Source organism: Saccopteryx leptura, chromosome 3, assembly GCF_036850995.1.
Source record: "Saccopteryx leptura isolate mSacLep1 chromosome 3, mSacLep1_pri_phased_curated, whole genome shotgun sequence".
Taxonomy (NCBI): Eukaryota; Metazoa; Chordata; class Mammalia; order Chiroptera; family Emballonuridae; genus Saccopteryx; species Saccopteryx leptura.
Genome location: NC_089505.1, coordinates 339,980,618 through 340,001,011, shown reverse-complemented (window position 1 = coordinate 340,001,011; position 20,394 = coordinate 339,980,618). Strand labels below are relative to the sequence as shown.

Here is a 20,394-nt window from a genome sequence, read left to right as displayed (position 1 = left end):
GTATTCAGCTTCCAGGCTAAATTGCAGCCCATGAACCCATAATTCCTTTTCCAGAGACCATTCCAATCCCAGACACCACTGGTGCTCAGCCTGCATCTTACACTGCAGCTCTCAAACCCTGTTGGTTTCTTTTCCAGCGCTCATTCTAGTTCACACTGTTGTTGGTGCTCAGCCTCTTCTTGCAGGGTTGTAAAAACATGCAGCCCACAGCCCCCAAAAGGACAACCATGGGGAACCATATTGGAGAACAACAACCACTCCTCTATTCCACCCTTCAGGGGTGTTGGTGGCTCCTACCAATCTGATCCAAATCCTCCCCACTATGCCAGATATAATGCAATTGCCCAGTCCACATTGGATTCGGGCATATGGTAGAAAAACTCTGGAGCCAGAAAGCGTTGGGCCATTCCCATTTAATGGAATCTTGCAACAGCAGATGAGCAAACAGGCAGGGGAAAACCAGTTCTCAGGCAAACAAACAGCAAAAATGGCTCCTCGCAGTGGCAGGCAGACAATTCAAAATCCACCATCCTCCATCTGCAATCCACACTGAGCATAAACACCCATAGCCTTACATAAATACACATGTGCCTCTGCCACATGCTCATGCACTAAACAAGCAAAGTGTTTGCAGCCGGTAAACCAGCGAGCAAGCCTAACATAGCTGTTTTCCCCACAATATGTATCACTACTTTTTTTATCCACTCATCTATTGATGGGCACTTGGGTTGCCTCCAAATCTTGGCTATTGTAAGTAATGCAGCAATGGACATAGGGGTGCTTATATTCTTTCAAATTATTGTTTTGGGTTTCTTCAAGCAAATACCCAGAAATGGAATCTGTGTCATAAAGCATTTCCATTTTTAATTTTTTGAGGAACTGCCACACTATTTTTCCATAGTGGCTGCATTCCCACCAACAGTGTACAAGGGTTCCCTTTCCTACATAGCCTCGCCAGCACTTACCACTTGTGGATTTGTTGATGATAGCCATTCTGTCAGTGTAAGGTGATATCTCACTGTGGTTGGTTTTAATTTGCATTTCTCTGAGGATTGATGATGTTGAGCATCTTTTCATATGTCTATTGACGATCTGTATGTCCTCTTTAGAGAAGTGTCTATTCAGGTCCTCTGCACATTTTTTTTAAGTGAAAGGAGGGCAAATAGACGTCCACATGTGCGCTGACCAGGATCAACCCACGTAATGTCAGTGGCTGAGGCCAGGCAGGTTCACATTGGATTCGGGAAGATGGTTGAAAAACTGTGGAGCTGGAAAGTGTTGGGCCATACCCGTATATTGGAGGCTCACAAAGACAGGAGAACAAATAAACAACAAAAAGGAAAGAATTAATAAACAAAGGAAAATCTGCTATTTGCAATAAGGGCAAGGGAGCGAGGAAAACCACACCTCACAGCGCGGGAGAGTGATCTGGGAGAATTGCTGCCCAGGGAAAGCACCCATGGCTTTATATAGGCTATGCACACGTGCCTCTGTCACGTGGTCATGCACTAATCAAGCAAAGTGCCTGCGGCTGGTAAACCCATGAGCAAGCCTAACACAGCTGTCCCACAACCCAGCAACCCCCATCTAGGGCCGAGGCTCTAATCAACTGAGTCACTGGCTGCAAGAGGGAAAGAGAGAGAGAAGGGAAGCAAATGGTTGCTTCTCATGTATGCCCTCACTGGGGATCAAATCCAGGATGTTCGCATGCCGGACTGGCGCTCTATCAACCGAGCCAACTGGCCAGAGCCTCCTCTGCCCATTTTTAAATTGGATTGTTTTCTGGTGTTGAGTAGTATGAGTTATTTATAAATTTTGGATAGTAACCCCTTATTGAATGTGTCTTATTCAGTGGGTTGTCATATCATTTTGTTGATGGTTTCCTTTTCTGTGCCAAACTTTTTATTTTAATGTAGTCCCATTTGTTTATTTTTATTTTGTTTTCCTTACCCAAGGAACTATATTAGGAAAAAATATTGCTAAGAGAAATGTCGGGGATTTTCATGCCTATGTTTTCTTCTAAAAGCTCCCCAGGTGATTCTAATGGTAGCCGTGGCTGAGGAATTCTACTTATACTGCTTCAGAAGGAAGTGCCTACCTGACCCATGATTTTTCAATGTACAGAATACTTCTAAATTGGCTCCAAGTGTAATCAAACAGAGAATCCATCCATCTCAACACACGGCAGAGCCAAACACTGAACACTGAGAACTGCAGTGGAGAAATGAGTTGCTTTCTTGCTAGCATCATGCAAGGAGAAAAAATGAGAAAGTTATTGCTCAAGAGTGCGAGTTCCCCAATGGCTTACAAAATGAGGGTTTTAAGGAGCTGGGGAGAACAGGCATGTGAAAGCACTGGCAGGGGGAATTTTAATTGGAGGGCCTTGGAACATGGTCATTTATGGGAAGGGGCTTGAGTACCAGCGCTTCCTGGACAACGTATTCTTCACTTCTGAAAGGGTTCCAGTGTTCAAGTTCGGGTCATGTCCTGATCCTGTGGTTCCGCGGAGAGGCCACACTGTATTTCCCAATGCAGCTGGGGGAGAGGGTTGGCACATGCTCAGCATGGTCTCTAAAATAACTCGAGGATTGTGTTGATCACCAATCTGCTTTAAGGGAGCAAACCAGTTTTAAGCTGGTCAATGTGATTTGCGTGCTGTTTCATAGGTTGAATCCTAAATACCAATTTTTTTTCCTGCTTCTGTACAGTAGATAAAGCAAGCCTAAAATGACTTGATGTTCTTCCAAATTACTGTGTAATTAACTATCACTGAGCAAACTTCATGTAACACTTTGCCAATGGCATATTCCCATATCCTGTTCAGCGAGCAAACTGGAAGCCAATTTTCCAGTGTGAGGTAGATTCTGGTTTATGGGAACTGATTATTAAAATCACCTGGTGGCCCCGAAGGTAGGTACAGGGATCACAAAACTACAGACTGGGAGAACTAGAGGGGACATTGGAGCAGAGCTTTCCAAACTTTAATGTATGCCCAAACCACCCGGGGTCTTGTTAATGCCCAGATGCTGATTCAGGGGCACTGGAGAGGAGTCTGGAAGCCCACATTTCTAACAAGCTCCCCACAGGTCCCAGGACCACATCTCGATAGCAAGGCCTTGGACTAAGTCTGCCTTACGGAGCTTTTAACCATGTCCGGTGCCTAAGCCCCACCCTGATCTAGTGAATTAGAATCTCTGGGGGTGGAGCCTGAGCATCAACATTTTCTCAAAGTTCCCCAACTGAATCTAATGGGCAGCCAAGACTGAGAACCACCCATCTGGCAGCTGGGGAAACTGAGGCCCAGAGAGGTGAAGGAGTGAAAGAGCCAGCTAATGGTCCCGCATTTTGAAACCAGCACTTATGATTCTGGCTACAAAAATCTTCTTCCTCAATTACATAGACCCTGAAAGTAGACTAGTGGTTGCCGGGGACTGGAGAGAGGAGGGACATGGGGAATGACTTCTAGTGGACACAAGGTTTCTTTTGGGGTGATGGAAATGTTCTAAAACTAGACCATGATGATCGTTACACAGCTCCGTAAATGTACTAAACGCCACTGGGTGGTACATTCTAAATGGGTGAATTTTATAATATGTAAATTATATCTCAATAAAACTATATAGAAAAGTGTAAACTTCTATTCGCCATTATTTTGCTTCATCTGATTAAAGGAATTCTAGCCCTGGCCAGGTACTCAGTTGGAGGGTCATCCTGATGCACCAAGTTCGCGGGTTCGATCCCTGGTCAGGGCACATACAAGAATCAACCAATAAGCAAAAATAAGTGGAACACAGGTAGGTCTCTCTCTTTCTCTCTCTCTCTCTCTCTCTCTCTCCCCCCCCCCTTCCTCTCTCTCTTTAAAATCAATTTTACAAAATTTAAAGAAATTCTAGAAGCAGCAGATGGGGTAAAGAAGAGATGGGGTGCAGAGTGTATATAAAGAAGCTGACACTTGATTGAATATGAGCTAATCCAGGGGTGTTTCCAGCTGACCTTTCTTACCCCATATAAACCACCCTCCTCCCCATCCTCCCTTAACTACCAGTTCTATGGCCTCCTGGATCTCCATTCTGTACAGGCTTTCAGTTGCAGGGTGGCATTTAGGGCTGAGTCTTCAAAGTTTCAGTCACTGTCAGGTTACAAGCATCTCACATCTTACAGAGCCCCTACTTTAGGCAAAGATGACATTTCTCCTATGCAAATTGGGGCTACAATTAGATAATTTCCTTCAAGTGGCTTTTCACTTCAACAACAAGGAAATAGAAATAAAACTTTTTTTTCCATAGAAATCATTATTTTAATGTATATATTTAAGGTTCATGCATATTTATTTTTCAGGAGATTAAGTAGATTTCAATAATAAGTAGGTTGAGAGTGATAAACAATCAACTATCTACAGGTCTTTAACAGGCAAATGTGTTTAAAAGGATAGATCCACCACCAATTTATCAATAAAATAAGGGAAAGAGATTCTGAAATTCCACGTTGTCAATCCTCTTCAGAACAAAGGGTGGAGAAGTTAGAGACAAAACGTGTTCATGGGGTTTGGTAGTCTCCTTTGTCAATTTTACCCAAAAGGGTTGGTTTCAAATAACTCAGGCTGATTTAGATACCAGAGCATTCCATACCCCAAAGGACATTCTATTCCTCCTGGTTAATTCCTGAAGTTCAACCACAGCCAATCAGAGAAGTCGTTCTCCCACTCACTGGATTCAGACTAATTGTTAATCCACACATAGCTTCAAGGCCATTAACCGACAGAGGATTTCTTTATACAAACTCCTCAAAAACCTTCTCTGAGGAATAGCAGGGTGAAGGGAGAAGCTGTAATTATTCTTTCATTGCTTCAGTAAAATTGGGAAGTGTTAATGAATTGATTGATGTGAAGGCAGGTATTCAAAGCCATTTGTTTTCTGGGAAAGGATCAAAATCCCTTTTAACGTACATGGTGGATTTCCAGTCCACTGAGGTTGCTTAAGAAGTCTGTGATATAAACCACATTGTTCTGTGACATCTTTTAACCCACCTTTAAGAAAAGATTAAAGACACATGAAAAGGTTTTTTTCCAGTTCTTTCTGGAAAAGGCTAGAATAAATTCTTATTACTCAAAGTGGGGTCTTTGGGCCAGCAGCCCTGGCACCGCCTGGTATTTTGTCAAAAGCAGGATCTCAGGCCCCTCCCCATAACTACTTAATTACAACCTGCAATGTAACAAGCCCCCAGTGACTTATATCACAATGTTTGAGAGCACTTATCTAAGGTCAACTGTTGTTGAACTTATCTGCATGTTCTAATCACTTGGAGAGCTTTTTTTTTTTTTTTTTTTTTTTTAATTCATTTTTATTAGAGAGAAAGGGGAGAGAGGGAGAGATAGAGAGACAACAGGGGGAGTAGCAGGAAGCATCAACTCCCATATGTGCCTTGACCAGGCAAGCCCAGGGTTTTGAACCAGCGACCTCAGCATTCCAGGTCAACGCTTTATCCACTGTGCCACCACAGGTCAGGCCACACTTGGAGAGCTTTTTAAAGTCCGTCTTTAGCCCAATTAATCAGAATCTCTTACACCAAGTATCAGTAACATCAGGTTTTTTTTGTTTCCCAAATAATTCCAATGTACAGCCAAAGTAGAAACTAATGGCCTGGGTCACATGTTAGCAAAGCTTTTCTGCAAAGAAGCAGATAGCAAATTGTAGGTCAAAAAAGTTTGCAAATATGATGTATATGTTTGCTCGCTTATAGTTGCATTGAGTGTGGGGGACAGGCTATAAGCAGGCAGGATCCTTATAGCCTAAGGCTTAGTGCAAAGACTAAGCCTTTCACACCCTTTTAATACTAAGATCTTCTCAACACTAAGCTTTTCCCACACCCTTGACTGTTGCATGACGTGGGGTGGTGCACTCTTATGAGGAATCCCATTTATGCCTCAGATAAGTGACTTTGAATCAGAGACTTCCTTGTATATTGGCTTAAAGGTTTTGATTTCTGCACTATAAAATGGGGCAAACCAGGGGGCTCACACTCTGGGTTCTTGAATTAGCATTGCAGAGGAGAAGCAGCCAAGATGGCAAAATGCTGAAGGAAAAGCCAGTTTGTGCAGAAAGAAGAAGATGGGGAACAGAGGTGAATAAGGCTGGTGAGGTAGAAACCTTTGATTCTAGGAAACTCAGATAAGTCAGTGGCTTTGGGAGCCCTGAAAGAAAAGGGAAGTGTTTTCCCACTGTGTGTATTTCTCACCCACCAAGTGCAAGCTAGGATTAAATGTAATGGCCCACCAGTTCTTGGCTCCGTTGTTTCTTTACCGTCTGTCCGAATCAAATGCGAACCTGCATGGGTCAGGCGGCTGTGATGGTGGCTGCAGCTACTGGCTTTACACAAATATTTAGGCTTCATGGGCCATACCAGTGCCATCACAACTACTCAACTCTTCCATTGTAGCCGGAGACTATCCAAGGACAATATGTAAATGAATGACTGTGGCTATATTCCGATGAAACTGACACTGGACATTGAAATTTGAATTTCACATGTCATACACAAAATTTTTTTATTGCTTCAGACATGTAAACACGTAAAAAAAACTAATCTTAGCTTGAAGGGCGTACAAAACAAGTGACAGGGCAGAATTTGGCCTTCCAGTCTTGGTTTGCCTATTTCTTAGCAATGTCGCTTTCTTACCAAAGAAGCAACAAAACCCTGAAGATTTCCACTTCAATTTAGGCCAATGAATAGAACTTACTCAATGCCAGCCACCAAATACTAGTTAGCATTCTAATGCCATGAGCCTGATTGGAATGCTCTCTCTACAGAGGACATAATAGTGTGAATAAAGATCCTAAATGGGAGTCCTCTCAATCATCTGTCACTTTCCACTTAGCTTTAAAGATTTAAGTGACCTGACCAGTGGTGGCACTGTGGATAGAGCTCGACCTGGGGCCCTGAGGTCCCAGGTTCAAAACCCTGAGGTCTCCATCTTGAGCGTGAGCTTACCAGCTTGAGTGCGAGATTGCTGTCTTGAGCGTGGGGTCATAGACATGATCCCGTGATTGCTGGCTTTGAGTCCAAAGGTCACTGGCTTGAAGCCCAAGGTGACTGGATTGATCAAGGGGTCACTAGCTTGGCTGTAGCCCCCTGTTGGGCAGATAAAATGTATTATGCTCACTTTGTTAAAAATAGGCGCTGCCCACGTGAGGCCATCGCCCAGGTGATATTAATGTGTGTTGAGAATCCTTGTAGTCTGGAGCTTGGTTTTGGGATTAAGCCTTTCCCACCCTTTTTTGATGTGGGTGGTACAATCCAATCATGCCTCAGAGAAGTGACTTTGTATTAGAGACTTTCCTATTTTGTATATTGGATTAAGAGTTTGGATTTCTACACTATAAAATAGGGAAGGAGCGGGAGCTTGGGCTCTTGGTTCCTGAGGTTAGCATGAGAGAGCAGAGAGAGTAGAGCCAGCAGCGGGAGGAGGCCACATGGAGGAGGCCAGGAAAAGCAGCCAAGATGGCGGAGTGCTGAGTGAGATGCCAGTTTGTACAGAGTTTGTATCTGGGATAAGGAAGGAGATGGGGAACTGAGGAGAATAAGGCTGGTGAGCTAGAAACCTTTGATTCTAGGAAACTCGGATAAATCAGTAGCTTTGTGAGCACTGAATGTGATTGGGTTTTGGAGCCCAGTGTGTGTTTTTACTTGCCTGCCGGGTGCAAGCTAGGATTAAAGACTATGCCCACCAGTTTGTGGCTCCATTGTTTCTTTACCGACTGTCCGAATCCAATGCGAACCTGCATGGGCTGGGCTGCTGTGATAGACTCTCCAGCCCTGGCTCCTGGCTTTACACCCCCCCTCCTACATCAAGGCACATATGAGAAGCAATCAATGAACAACTAAAGTGACCCAACTACGAGTTGATGTTCTCATCTCTTTCTCTCTCTCTCTCTCTTTCTCTCTCTCTCTCTTTCGCTCCCTTGCAAAAAAATAAAATAAAATTTAGGTCATCATGACTCAGTATCAATCTAGACTTGTCGCACTCCAGACATTTCATTGGTTACTCAAAGGAACTAGAGAAAGCTAAACTCCTGCCCTTGAGGGTGCTGAAAGGTGAGGTGTGACAAGACAAAGGAAACGGAGGAAATCGGACATATAATCACTTATCCTTGCTTACTTTTCTTGAGGGCATTTTCATTCTAAATAAAGCAACAGTTACGTGAGCACCTGGGTCATGTCCTCTACCTGATAAGCAATGTGCTTTAATTGGCTGTTTTCCTGTCTGTTTTCTACAGAAGTGATTCACAGGGTTATGCAGCAGTCAGGGAAATAGAGTTATTTAATTTTTCCCTTTCTATTAGCCTTGGTGCTCTGGTTTTGTGTGCCTGCTTGTGTTTTAGGAATGATCTAAAGCTGATCTGTATCATTTAGCATTGTTGGGCAGATAAAATATATTATGCTCACTTTGTTAAAGATGGTGCTGCCCACATGGAAGCCCGTCGCCCAGGTGATTGCTTGGGATGGGCGTGATTATGTTAATATGTGTTGGGGGAGGGTTTTCACGCCAAAAGGTTTTAAAGGGAAGAGATTTCACGTTGTTCCGGGGGAAGAGTGATTATGTTCTAGAAGCCCATGCTGTAGGAGAGCAGATAAAAGCCAAGATGGCAGAGTGCTGAAGGAAAAGCCAGTTTGTGCACAGTTTGTGCAGAGAAAAGGAGGTGGGGAACAGAGGTGAATAAGGCTAGTGAACTAGAAACCTTTGATTCTAGGAAACTCGGATAAGTCAGTGGCTTTGTGAGCACTGAATGAGTGGGTTTTGGAGCCCAGTGTGTGTTTTTACTTGCCCACCAGTTCTTGGCTCCGTTGTTTTCATTACCATTGTTGCATCTGAATCAGATGCAAACCTGCATGGGCCAGGTGGCTGTGATGGTGGCCCTGGCTATTGGCTTTACAAGCATTTACTTTTCCTTTAAGATTTTGATTTTTCTCTGTCAACATAAGAAACATCCAAACCTGTAGAGAGTCTTTGTGAGTTTATCTGAGCCAAAAGTGAAGACAATTGTCATGGAGCAAGATCTCTAATGCTCCAGGAAATAATAGTTTTGCGATTTCTTTTATGCATTTGAAATTAAGGAGGGGACATAAGAAAAATTGAAGAAAGCAAGGCAGACGTTTTGTGCTCTCTTGAGGGATAATACCCACCCTAGGGGTATTACTTTCTGGCATTTCAGTGGTGTGTTAACCTAGATGCACAAGAACAATGGACAGGGCTGGCTTAAAACCTTTCAGTAAAGAAGTTGTAGTCCTGGGCATGACTACTCATCATGATCCAGTTAGGAATCTTTGATGAAATCACCCTGTGCGGTTACTTTCCATAGGACCCCTGTTTTTTTTCCTACATCTGTTCTGTAGGCTACCTTCAGGAGTCTCTTTTTAAATTTCCTTTTAACTTTTAACTGATGACTTTAAAAGAAAAGTCTCAGTTCAGGTCTACGTAATTGTCTTGAAGATTTCTCTAACATTTTTATTAATTTTTTTTTTTTCTTTTCTTCCTTTTTTTTTCTTTCTTCTTTTTTTTTTTTTTTTTTTTTTTTTTTGCTAGAGCAACAGAGACAGAGAGAGGGACAGACAGGAAGGGAGAGAGATGAGGAGCATCAACTCATAGCTGTGGCACTTTAGTTGTTCATTGATTGCTTCTCATATGTGCCTTGCCCAGGGGGCTACAGCTGAGCCAATGATCCCTTGCTCAAGCCAGTGATGTTTAGCTCAAGCCAGCAACCATGGGGTCATGTCTATGATCCCACACTCAAGCCAGCAACCCTGTACTCAAACTGTTGAGCTTGCGTTCAAGCCAGCAATCTTGGGGTTTTGAACCTGGTGCTCAGTATCCCAGACTGGTGTTCTACCCACTGTGCCACCGCCTGGTCAGGTACTCTAACACTTTCTACTTTTCTTTAACAACAACAAAAACTCTTGGGGCTCAGGGCCCATAATGGGCAATGGTATCTAACGACGCTTTTTTTTAATCTCTATTGTACTACTTATCTTTACAGTTAGCTGTAATTATATTACCCATTTAGAGAAGTGACAAATTTTTCAAAATAAATGTATTTTATATGAATAAAATATAAGGAAAATGAATTTATGTTATTCAATATGTAAAATACAAATGTATTTAAGCTTATAAAATAAACTAATTCAAATAAAAATATATGTCCCACCTTCCAAAAAAGAAATAATCATGTGATGAGATAGAAGTGTTAGCTAATGTTACAGGCAATGACCATACTATAATATTAATATATAAATGTAGCAAACCAACACAAATGCACTTTAAACTTACACAATGTTATTTGTCACTTATATCTCAAAAAAAAAAACCCATTATGTAAATATTTTCTATTTATGTACAGAAGGTACATATATATCACAAACTGTGACATGGTATGAAAGTAACTAAAATATGGAAAAATGAACTGTGGGAAGAAGGAACAGGCAGTACTGCATCCCAAGGTCAAAGAACTGACAGGCCTGGGAACCTCGCCAGCCTCCCAGGAGGCAGCGGGAAGAGAAGTTGAGAAGGGGACCAGGAGGGGTGGCTGGCCAGGGTGGGGAGGTCCGCATTCACTGTTTTCTCTCCAGGACCAGCAGAAGGCCACCAAAGTCTAACTCTTTAATTGCCCACAAAAAGTATTAAGTTTATTTTGCTTTTCAGATGTCCTGAAATATGTTTGTGATCTAATATAAGTGCAGGGCAGTGTGTTCCATAAAGGGTCCCAGCTGACGATGACTATTATACCTGAGCCCTGCGTCCTTGGTAAACAGGGCAGATTAAGAAATCTGTTTACTGCCTCGGCCAGGTGGTTCAGTTGGTTACAGCGTCATCCAGATACCCCAAGTTTGTGGGTTTGATCCCCAGGTCAGGACACATACAAGAATCAATCAATGAATGCATACATAAGTGGAACAACAAATTGATGTTTCTCTCTTTTCTCCTTTCCTCTTGTTCTAAAATCAATAAAATAAATTAAAATTTTTTTTTAGCCTCACAGTGGATAGGGTATCGACCTGGAATGCTGAGGTCGCTGGTTTGAAACCCTAGGCTCGCCCAGTCAGGGCACATATGACAACCAACAAGCAAGCAATGAGCAACTAAAGTAAAGCAGCTATGAGTTAATACTTCTCACTCCCCTCCCTCTTTCTCCTGTCTCTGTAAAATCAATAAATACTTTTTAAAAAATTATTTTAATCCTCATACATTTTAGTGTTTCAGAAAATGGCTTACTGCAAAGAAGCCCACTTCTCTTATAGGACTTAGATAGGACTCACAGATGTCCCCTTTGTTTACCTATGAAAGTGCAGGTACAGACCTCTAAATTCTCATTCTTTGCCTCATAAACACTGATTAATTGGAAGAAAATGCTATTTGCTAAATTTTAGTCAGGCTTCTCTCTTTTCTACAGACTTCTGAACTCTGATTGCCCTCAAGCCTGAGCAAGCACGCGCACACACACACACAGACACACACACACACACACACACACACACACACACACTCACACACACACAAGTGAAAAGTGCCCCTTCTCAGCTTTTTCTGAGAATCAGCTGACCAGTCAGACCCCACTGGTAACTCCCCTGCTTTGCAGCTTCCCCACAGAAGCTGCTTATCTCAGCTTACCTTCTCCTCAGCAGCGCTACACAGGGAAGGCCCTTGTCCTGGTTGGTGTGAGATGCTAAAGTGTTGAGCTTTTTTTCTTTTTTCTTTTTTTTTTTTTTTTTTTAGAGGCAGAGAGAGGGATAGATAGGGACAGGGGACAGACAGACAGGAACGGAGAGAGATGAAAAGCATCAATCATTAGTTTTTCGTTGTGACACCTTAGTTGTTCATTGATTGCTTTCTCATATGTGCCTTGACCATGGGGCTACAGCAGAGTGAGTAACCCCTTGCTCGAGCCAGTGACCTTGGGTCCAAACTGGTGAGCTTTGCTCAAACCAGATGAGCCCGCACTCAAGCTGGCAACCTCGGGTTTTTGAACCTTGGTCTTCCGCATCACAGTCCAATGCTCTATCCACTGTGCCACCGCCTCGTCAGGCTAAAGTGTTGAGCTTTTAAGAGCCTCTTTGGTAGTGGTGATTTTAAAAGAGAAGGAAAATAGAGAGTAGCAAAGAAAAGTTTCAAATTAATAAGAGGAAGGCAATTTACGCTCCAGGAATAAAATATGTGTTTGAAGGTGGAATTAAAAATAAAACATAGTGTATTTTTATAATCAATAATTATGTAGTTATTAGAGATTAACAGCTTTATATTAACTATGAGTTAAGTAGCATTTGTCTGCTTACAAACAGCTTTTTACATACATTCTTTTTTTTTTGCATCAGAGACAGCGAGAGAGACAGAGAGAAAGACAGGGACAGAGAGGCAGGAAGGGAGAGAGATGAGAAGCATCAACTCTTTGTTGATGCTCCTTAGTTGTTCAGTGATTTCTTTCTCATATGTGCCTTGACCAGGGCCACAGCAGAGCTAATGACCCCTTGCTCAAGCCAGCGACATTAGGCTCAAGCCAGCGACCTTGGGCTTCAAGCCAGCGACCTTGGGCTTCAAGCCAGCAACCTTGGGCTTCAAGCCAGAGACCTCTGGGCTTGAACCAGTGACCATGGGGTCACGTCTATGATCCCATGCTCAAGCCAGAGACTCCATGCTCAAGATGGAGAGCCTGCACTCAAGCTGGCGACCTCGGGGTTTTGAACCTGGGTCCTCTGTGTCCTAGTTCAATGCTCTATCCACTGTGCCATCACCTGGTCAGGCATACATTCTTCAAATGTACTTTTATAAATATTAAGTAAGAATAATTGTTAATGGCTTACTTTTTTATCTCTGTTACATTATTAAGCAATTCATAACCCAGAGAGATTATGTTTATTTCCCAATATCACACAGTTAAAATCTGAGTTCAAGTCTTCTGGTTCCAAATTACACACCTTCTCTTGGCTCTGCATGCGACAAAACATCCACTATTGAACCCAAGAGGTGAAGTTTTAGGCATGTTTTAATATGAGTTAGGGACATATTTTTATCATGTTAGCAACTAATCAGCAAATATTTTTTGAGGTCTTGTTATGTTCCAGTTGCTGGGAGGAATACACACAAAGGACTATGATACAATTTCATAAATATAGGAAAAGTAGAAAAGCAATAAAGCAGATGCCTCAGGGGCCTCTGTGAATGGTCTTTGGACTCTGTCTTTTATTGATTTGAGACAGAGAGGGAGAGACAAGGGAGTCATCAATTTGTTGTTCTACTTATTCATGCATTCATTGGTTGATTCTCGCATATGCCCTGACCGGGGATCAAATCCTCAACTCTGGCGCATCAAGGCGATGCTCTAACTAACCGAGCCACCCATCCTGGGCTACAAACGTGATTTTTGACTGTTGATGTTGACACTGACCACCAGGCTGAAGTAGCATTTGTCAGGTTTCTTCACTGAACTCTTTCCCCCGCTTTCCATATTACAGCCTACGGAAGAAAGTATGTTCAGCCTGCGGCCTCTCTTTAGGGCAAAATTCTTGTGCACAGGAAAATTATAATGGAATTTTAAGTGTAGAGATTATAACTGCAGTAGACAAAGGTCACAGTTAAACTTCGTCAAGGGCCCAACTCTTTGCTCCAGGGAAAGAAATACAAAGGTCAAAAACATCTCTCTCTTCTCTCTGATGGAATATAGGGGGTCCTTGGGTTACAACACAGTTCTGTTCCTATGACAATGACATAACCCAAGTTTTGTTGTAAGTCGAAACACAGTCTAGCCTAAGTCACTTTACCTATCCTAACACAGTTGTAAAAAAAATCACAACTAAGCCACAGAGAAAGGAAAAGGACATAAATATAATATTGCACAGTAGTAACAGAAAAAAAATGAGTATTAAAAAAAATCCCTTACCTTTATTCCTGTGGTTGGCTTGCACCCTGGAAGGGGCATTGCAAGGTGGGAGAGAGTGACCTATTGGGAGGAGGAAGCTGAAGAGGCAGGAGAACCTGCAGAAGGTGTTGGAGATGCTGGGTCAGGTGAATCAGGATGCCTAAGGAACATGCAGGAGATGCTGGAGATGATCCTACCTGTACCACAGGTGTTTCATCTCGAGAAGCAGCTGATGGAGAGGGTACAGGATCTGTTACAGGCCTCTCTACCTTCTTAAAGAATTGTTCCAGGCTAGTTTGGAAGGTTGATGACTTCTTCTCTTCCAAAATCTGCCTATAGCATTGCAAGGCATCCATAACAGCCAAAACATTCACATCTCAATTTTTTTTTACGTTTTTCTGGGAGTGTTGTAAACTTGAAACATCACATGTCAAGACTGTCATAACCCAAGGATGCCTGTACTCAGAAAATTTGCTGCAAGGTCCCAGGACCAACCACTTTGGTGCAAATCATGAGCAAATAATGCCTGCTTAAAACTCAGACAATAAAAGTTTCTACCTTCAGATAGAACACTGAAAACCCTGTGGGTAAAATCTAAAGGTTTAGCCTCAGCACTTAATAGGAAAAAAAAAAAAGGATTGTGAAACTTGGATCACTTTTGACTCTTTTTTTTTTTTTTTTTTTTTTTTTTTTTTTTAAATTTTTATTTATTTTTTCAGAGACAGAGCGAGAGTCAGAGAGAGGGATAGATAGGGACAGACAGGAACGGAGAGAGATGAGAAGCATCAATCATCAGTTTTTCGTTGCGACACCTTAGTTGTTCATTGATTGCTCTCCCATATGTGCCTTGACCACGGGCCTTCAGCAGACCAAGTAACCCCTTGCTTGAGCCAGCGACGTTGGGCTCAAGCTGGTGAGCTTTTGCTCAAACCAGATGAGCCCTCGCTCAAGCTGGGTACCTCGGGGTCTCGAACCTGGGTCTTCCGCATCCCAGTCCGACGCTCTATCCACTGTGCCACCGCCTGGTCAGGCAGATCACTTTTGACTCTTGATGATCAGATCAAAATGAGAAGTGATCAGGAAAAGAGATGTATCTCCAATTTGGGTATTTCCTAAAACACTGTGTCATAAAGGGCCGTTTGGCATGGTTTCTTCCACTGGATTGGAGGAGAAAAACCTGAAGGCCATTGGATTGGGTTACTCCAAGCATAAGCAGATAATGGTCTGAAGGAGTGTGGTAGCCATGGAAATAAATGGAAAAGCATAATTTCACGTTAGAATTTAGTGACTCATTAAAGATGAGAGAAGACATGAAGAAAAGAAATTTCTGTTCTGGGGCTTTGTTGAATGGGGAGTACATTATACATAGGATAAGCATAGAATAGCTAAAGGGTATAGAGACAGTAAAAAGTAGAGTAGGTTGGGGGGCTGCTATTACATATAAAGTTTAATAATAACCCTATATGTACTTAGAAATGTTTATTAAACCATGGGAAATGAGAACTTGGAGCTCAAGAGAGAGGTCACAGCAAAGGGTATTATATCTTAGAATTATCAATAAAAGGTTGAAGGAATGTATGATTTTCCAAAGACAGCTAAAAGTAGAGAACAGAAGGCAAAGTGAAAATATTTGATGTTTCATGAACATCAAAAACGATTTCTGGGCCCTGGCCAGTTGGCTCAGCGGTGGAGCGTCGGCCTGGCGTGCGGGGGGACCCAGGTTCGATTCCCTGCCGGGGCACATGGGAGAGGCGCCCATTTGCTTCTCCACCCCCGCCCCTCCTTCCTCTCTGTCTCCCTCTTCCCCTCCCGCAGCGGAGGCTCCATTGGAGCGGGGATGGCCCGGGCGCTGGGGATGGCTCCTTGGCCTCTGCCCCGGGCGCTGGAGTGGCTCTGGTAGCGGCAGAGTGACGCCCAGGATGGGCAGAGCATCGCCCCCTGGTGGGCAGAGCGTCGCCCCTGGTGGGCGTGCCGGGTGGATCCCGGTCGGGCGCATGCGGGAGTCTGTCTGGCTGTCTCTCCCCGTTTCCAGCTTCAGAAAAAAAAAAAAGAAAAGAAAAAGAAATCAGATAAAAAAAAAACGATTTCTGCAGCAACTCAAAAACAGAGAATGGTGGGTAAGGGAACAATAGGTTCCCTTGGCAGGAGGCAGGGTATGGTACTGGTTTTAGTGGAAGACTGGGGCTTGAGGGGAAAGAGAGGTAGCCAACTGATGGACCCTGAAAGTTCATGATTAGTAGAGCTAGCTTTCGTTAGGAAGCAGCCTACGCAGGAGCAGGCTATGTGTTCAAATACCGTTACTGTGCTTCCGGTTTAGTCATTGCAAGGTTCCTATCAGAATTTTCTCTTAGCACTCTGGCTCGGTGGCTCCGTTGGTTGGAGTGTGTCCCCGTTCTTCAAGATAACAGGTTAGATCCCCAGTCAGGGCACATACAGGAATCAACAATGAATGCACAAATAAGTGGAACAACAAATCAATGTTTCTCTCTCTCTATCTTACCTTCTCTAAAAAATCAATTAATAAAAATATTTTTTTTTTTTAAATTTTCTGTTAGAATCTTAATTAGGTAAGGTGGCAGGTGAGGTCAGGAACCAGGTGTGTTTAATACATTTCACACAGTGTCAAACATGATGGCTGCATGAACACTCCCTACTGTTTGACATGCTGACACAGCTGGGTTAGATAATCTAAGAGTAGCAGAGAAGCACATGAAGTATCTTTTCCTTGGAAAAACATTCCCGAGTCTTTAATGTATTTAATATTGAAGCTAGACAGCCATCCATACTTCCCTTTAAATAATGAATTCTTTTTTTTTTTTTTCAGAGTCAGAGAGATAGATAGGGACAGACAGACAGGAACGAAGAGAGATGAGAAGCATCAATCATTAGTATTTTGTTGCACGTTGAGACGCCTTAGTTGTTCATTGATCGCCTTCCCACATGTGCCCTGACCGTGGGACTACAGCAGACCGAGTAACCCCTTGCTCGAACCAGCGACCCTGGGTCCAAGCCGGTGAGCCTTTGCTCAAACCAGATGAGCCCGCGCTCAAGCTGGCGACCACGGGTCCCGAACCTGGGTCCTCCACATCCCAGTCCGAAACTCCATCCACTGCGCCACCACCTGGTCAGGCTAAATAATGAATTTTAATTTCATTGTTTGATTTTGCAAAACAACAGCAACAATCTTTAAGTCTAGATACCTAAACTTTTTATCTTAAAACTCAAGTAAAGTTAAGCCATCTCCTACATCTTTTTTACAATTTATTGGAGTGACATTGGTTAATAAAATATATAGATTTTAGGGGAACAAATCTATAATACATTGTCTGTATATTGTATTGTGTGTTCCCACCCAAAGTCAAGTCTCCTTCCATCACCATTTACCCCCCCCCCCCGTACCCTCTTCTACCTCCTCCCACCCCTTTCCCTCTGGTTATCACTATATTGTCTGTCTATGAGGTTTTTGTTTTGTTTTGTTTTGTTTTCTTAATCCCTTCACCTTTTTCATGGTATTTGTCTTTCTCTGACCGGCTTATTTCTCTTAGCATAATGATCTCCAGGTCCATTATGATGTGGCAAAGGGTAAAATTTCCTTCTTTTCATAGCTAAGTAGTATTCCATAAATGTACCACAGCTTTTTATCTACTCATCTACTGATGGGCACTTGGGCTGCTTCCAAATCTTGCCTTGAGCCCATGTATGGTGGTTGGCACAGAGTAAATGATCATAAATGTTAGCTACTATTTTTTCATTGATTTTTTAGAGAAAGAGAGATAGGAAGGGAGAGAGGGGGGGGAGGAGAGAGCTGATTGCATCAACTTGTACAGTTGCTTCACTTTAGTTGTTCATTGATTGCTTCTTATACGTGCCTTGACCAGGGGCCTCAAACTGAGCCAATGACCCCTTGCTAGCTCCAGCAACCTTGGACTCAAGCCAGAGATCTTGGATTCAAGCCAGTAACCTTTGGGATTCTAGCCAGGAAACTTTGGGCTCTAGCCAGGGATGTTGGGTTCATCTCAATGACCCTGCGCTCAAGCTTGCAATCCTGTGCTTAAACTGGTGACTACAGAGTTTTGAACTGGGGCCATCAGTGTCCTGGGCCAATACTCAATGTACTGTGCCACCACCGGTTAGGCCCACCCTATCTAGTTAGTTGTGCATTTTAAAAAATTTTTTTCCCATTGATTTAAAAAAGAGAGGAAGGGGAAGGGAGAAGAGAGAGAGAGAGAAGCATCAACTAGTGGTTCCACTTAGTTGTCCCATTTAGTTGTACACTCATTGGTTACTTCTCGTATATGCCCTGACCAGGGAGCAAAGCCAGAGTGCTGGGATGATGCTCTATTCACTGAGCTACCCGGCCAGGGCCCTACCAGTTTATCTAAAATAAGCTATCTTCTCTACCCTCCCCTCTTTACTTTTTATTTCAACCTCTTAATTTTTTTTCCTTCTTTGTAAATGAGAAGTCGCAAATTAATCTGTATACTTGTTTTATGGCTGTCTCTCCAGTGGCATGTAAGCTATTCAAGGTAATAACCGTGGCTCTTCTGTTCACTACTGCATCCCCAGTACCAGAGCATGATATATACTAGATGTTCCATAAGCATTTGTTGCATGGATGTTTAGGTGGATGCAAAGATGATATAAGGATGGATGTATAGATGAAGAAAGACAAAAATAGGAGAATAAAAGGTGATGGATGAAGACTTGACTTGGGGGGAGGGTGAACACACAATGCACTGTACAGAGATATGTTGTAGAATTGGGCACCTGAAAACTATATAATTATGTTAACCAGTGTCACCCTAGTAAATTCAATTAAAAATAAAAAAGAAAGACAAAATGAAGTTAGTGAATCAGTAGAACTGAGGTTCTGCAAAGCCTGGTGACCCCATCAAGTACTGTCTACCTATTAAGGCATATTCTGAAATAGTTCCTATACACCTTTGCATCCAAATTTATTTATTTGTAAAATGTCCCATCTAGTAAAGAAATTTTTTTATTGTGAGAGCAAGACAGGAAGGGAGAGAGATGAGAAGCATCGACTAGTAGATGTGTCACTTTAGTTTTCACTGATTGCTTCTCATATGTGCCTCAACAGAGGGGAGGAGGGAGGAGCTCAAGCCGAGCCAATGATCCCTCAATTAAGCCAGCAATCTTGAACTCAAGCCAGCAACCTTGGGATCATGTTGACGATCCTGTGCTCAAGCCAGATGAACCCTCCCTCAAGCTGGAAACCTCGCTGTTTGAATCTGAGACCTCAGCATCCCAGGTTGATGCTCTATTCATTGCACCACTACTTGTCAGGCTAAAATGCCCCATCTATTAAAATTTTATATTCCTTTAAAAATCTTTTTTTATTTCTTGAGTTTAGAGAGAGGAATGGAGAGACAGAGAAGCATCAGTTTGCTGTTCTACCTATTTATGCATTCTTTGGTTGATTCATGTATGTGCCCTGATGGAGGATGGAACTCATAACCTTGGTATATGGGGACAACGTTCCAACCCACTGAGCTACCTATAGGGCTATATTCTTTGTTAATGTACTATATATCAGCCTACAAACCTAAGAATATTGTATTTCTTAAACATGGAATGGATATCATCTCTCATTTGAAGGAGTGGTCGAGCCTTGCGGTCTCCGTGCACAGGCCAAGTGTGTGTGGCCTCACACCAAGGAGGTGGGTGTGGCCATGACGGGCATCACCCTGCACAAGAGCACCAGGATTTGGGCAGAGCTCTTCTCATTTGACATCAATAGCATTTTATATTAGTGTGGCATTTATCCATCTGAAACCTTTACCCAAGTACAGAAATATGGATTCACCTTGTTTGTCACTACTGATCCTGAGCTCATGAAATACCTAAATCATGTGGTGGAACAACTGAAAGATTGGTTATACAAGTGTTCAGTTCAGAAACCGGTGTAGTCATCCCGAGTATTGAAAGCGGTGAGGTCCTTGAAAGTTGGCAGTTTGATACCGAGTGTGACAAGACAGCCAAAGATGACAGTACACCCAGAGAAGTCTCAGAAAGTTATCCAAATTGAAATCTGCTCAGTGATCAGACAGATCACAGCTACAGTGAGATTTCTGCCACTATTGGAAGTTCCTTGTTCATTTGATCTACAAAGATTTGGTTGTACCTGAAAAGTGGGAAGAGTAGGGACCACAGTTCATTACCAATTCTGAGCAAGTCCATCTCCATTCTTTCGCTCCTAAATCCACAAAGTAAACTGCATGGCAGCATACAAAATTCCTGTCCAAGATTAAAGAGGAGACAAGAACAATAGTCTAATTCTCAAATGCATTTCCTGGAACCAAGTCAACTATAGTTCATGTTTTATTTCTTTGATTAATTTTTAGATGGGGAAAACTTAACGTTATACTTTACTGAACTGTGCATAATTGTTCCATTTTTTGGTACCTGTTTGGCTTTCCATAGGGTTGATGTAATTTTTTGCACACTGTTCAAAAGGGAATCAGCAGACTACATC

At 42.6% G+C, this 20,394-nt stretch overlaps 1 pseudogene; it reads left to right on the top strand.

The window, feature by feature from the left end:
• The first annotated feature begins 19,591 nt into the window (after nucleotides 1–19,591).
• On the top strand, nucleotides 19,592–20,170 carry LOC136398573 (mitotic spindle assembly checkpoint protein MAD2A pseudogene; annotated as a pseudogene).
• Nucleotides 20,171–20,394: the final 224 nt, after the last annotated feature.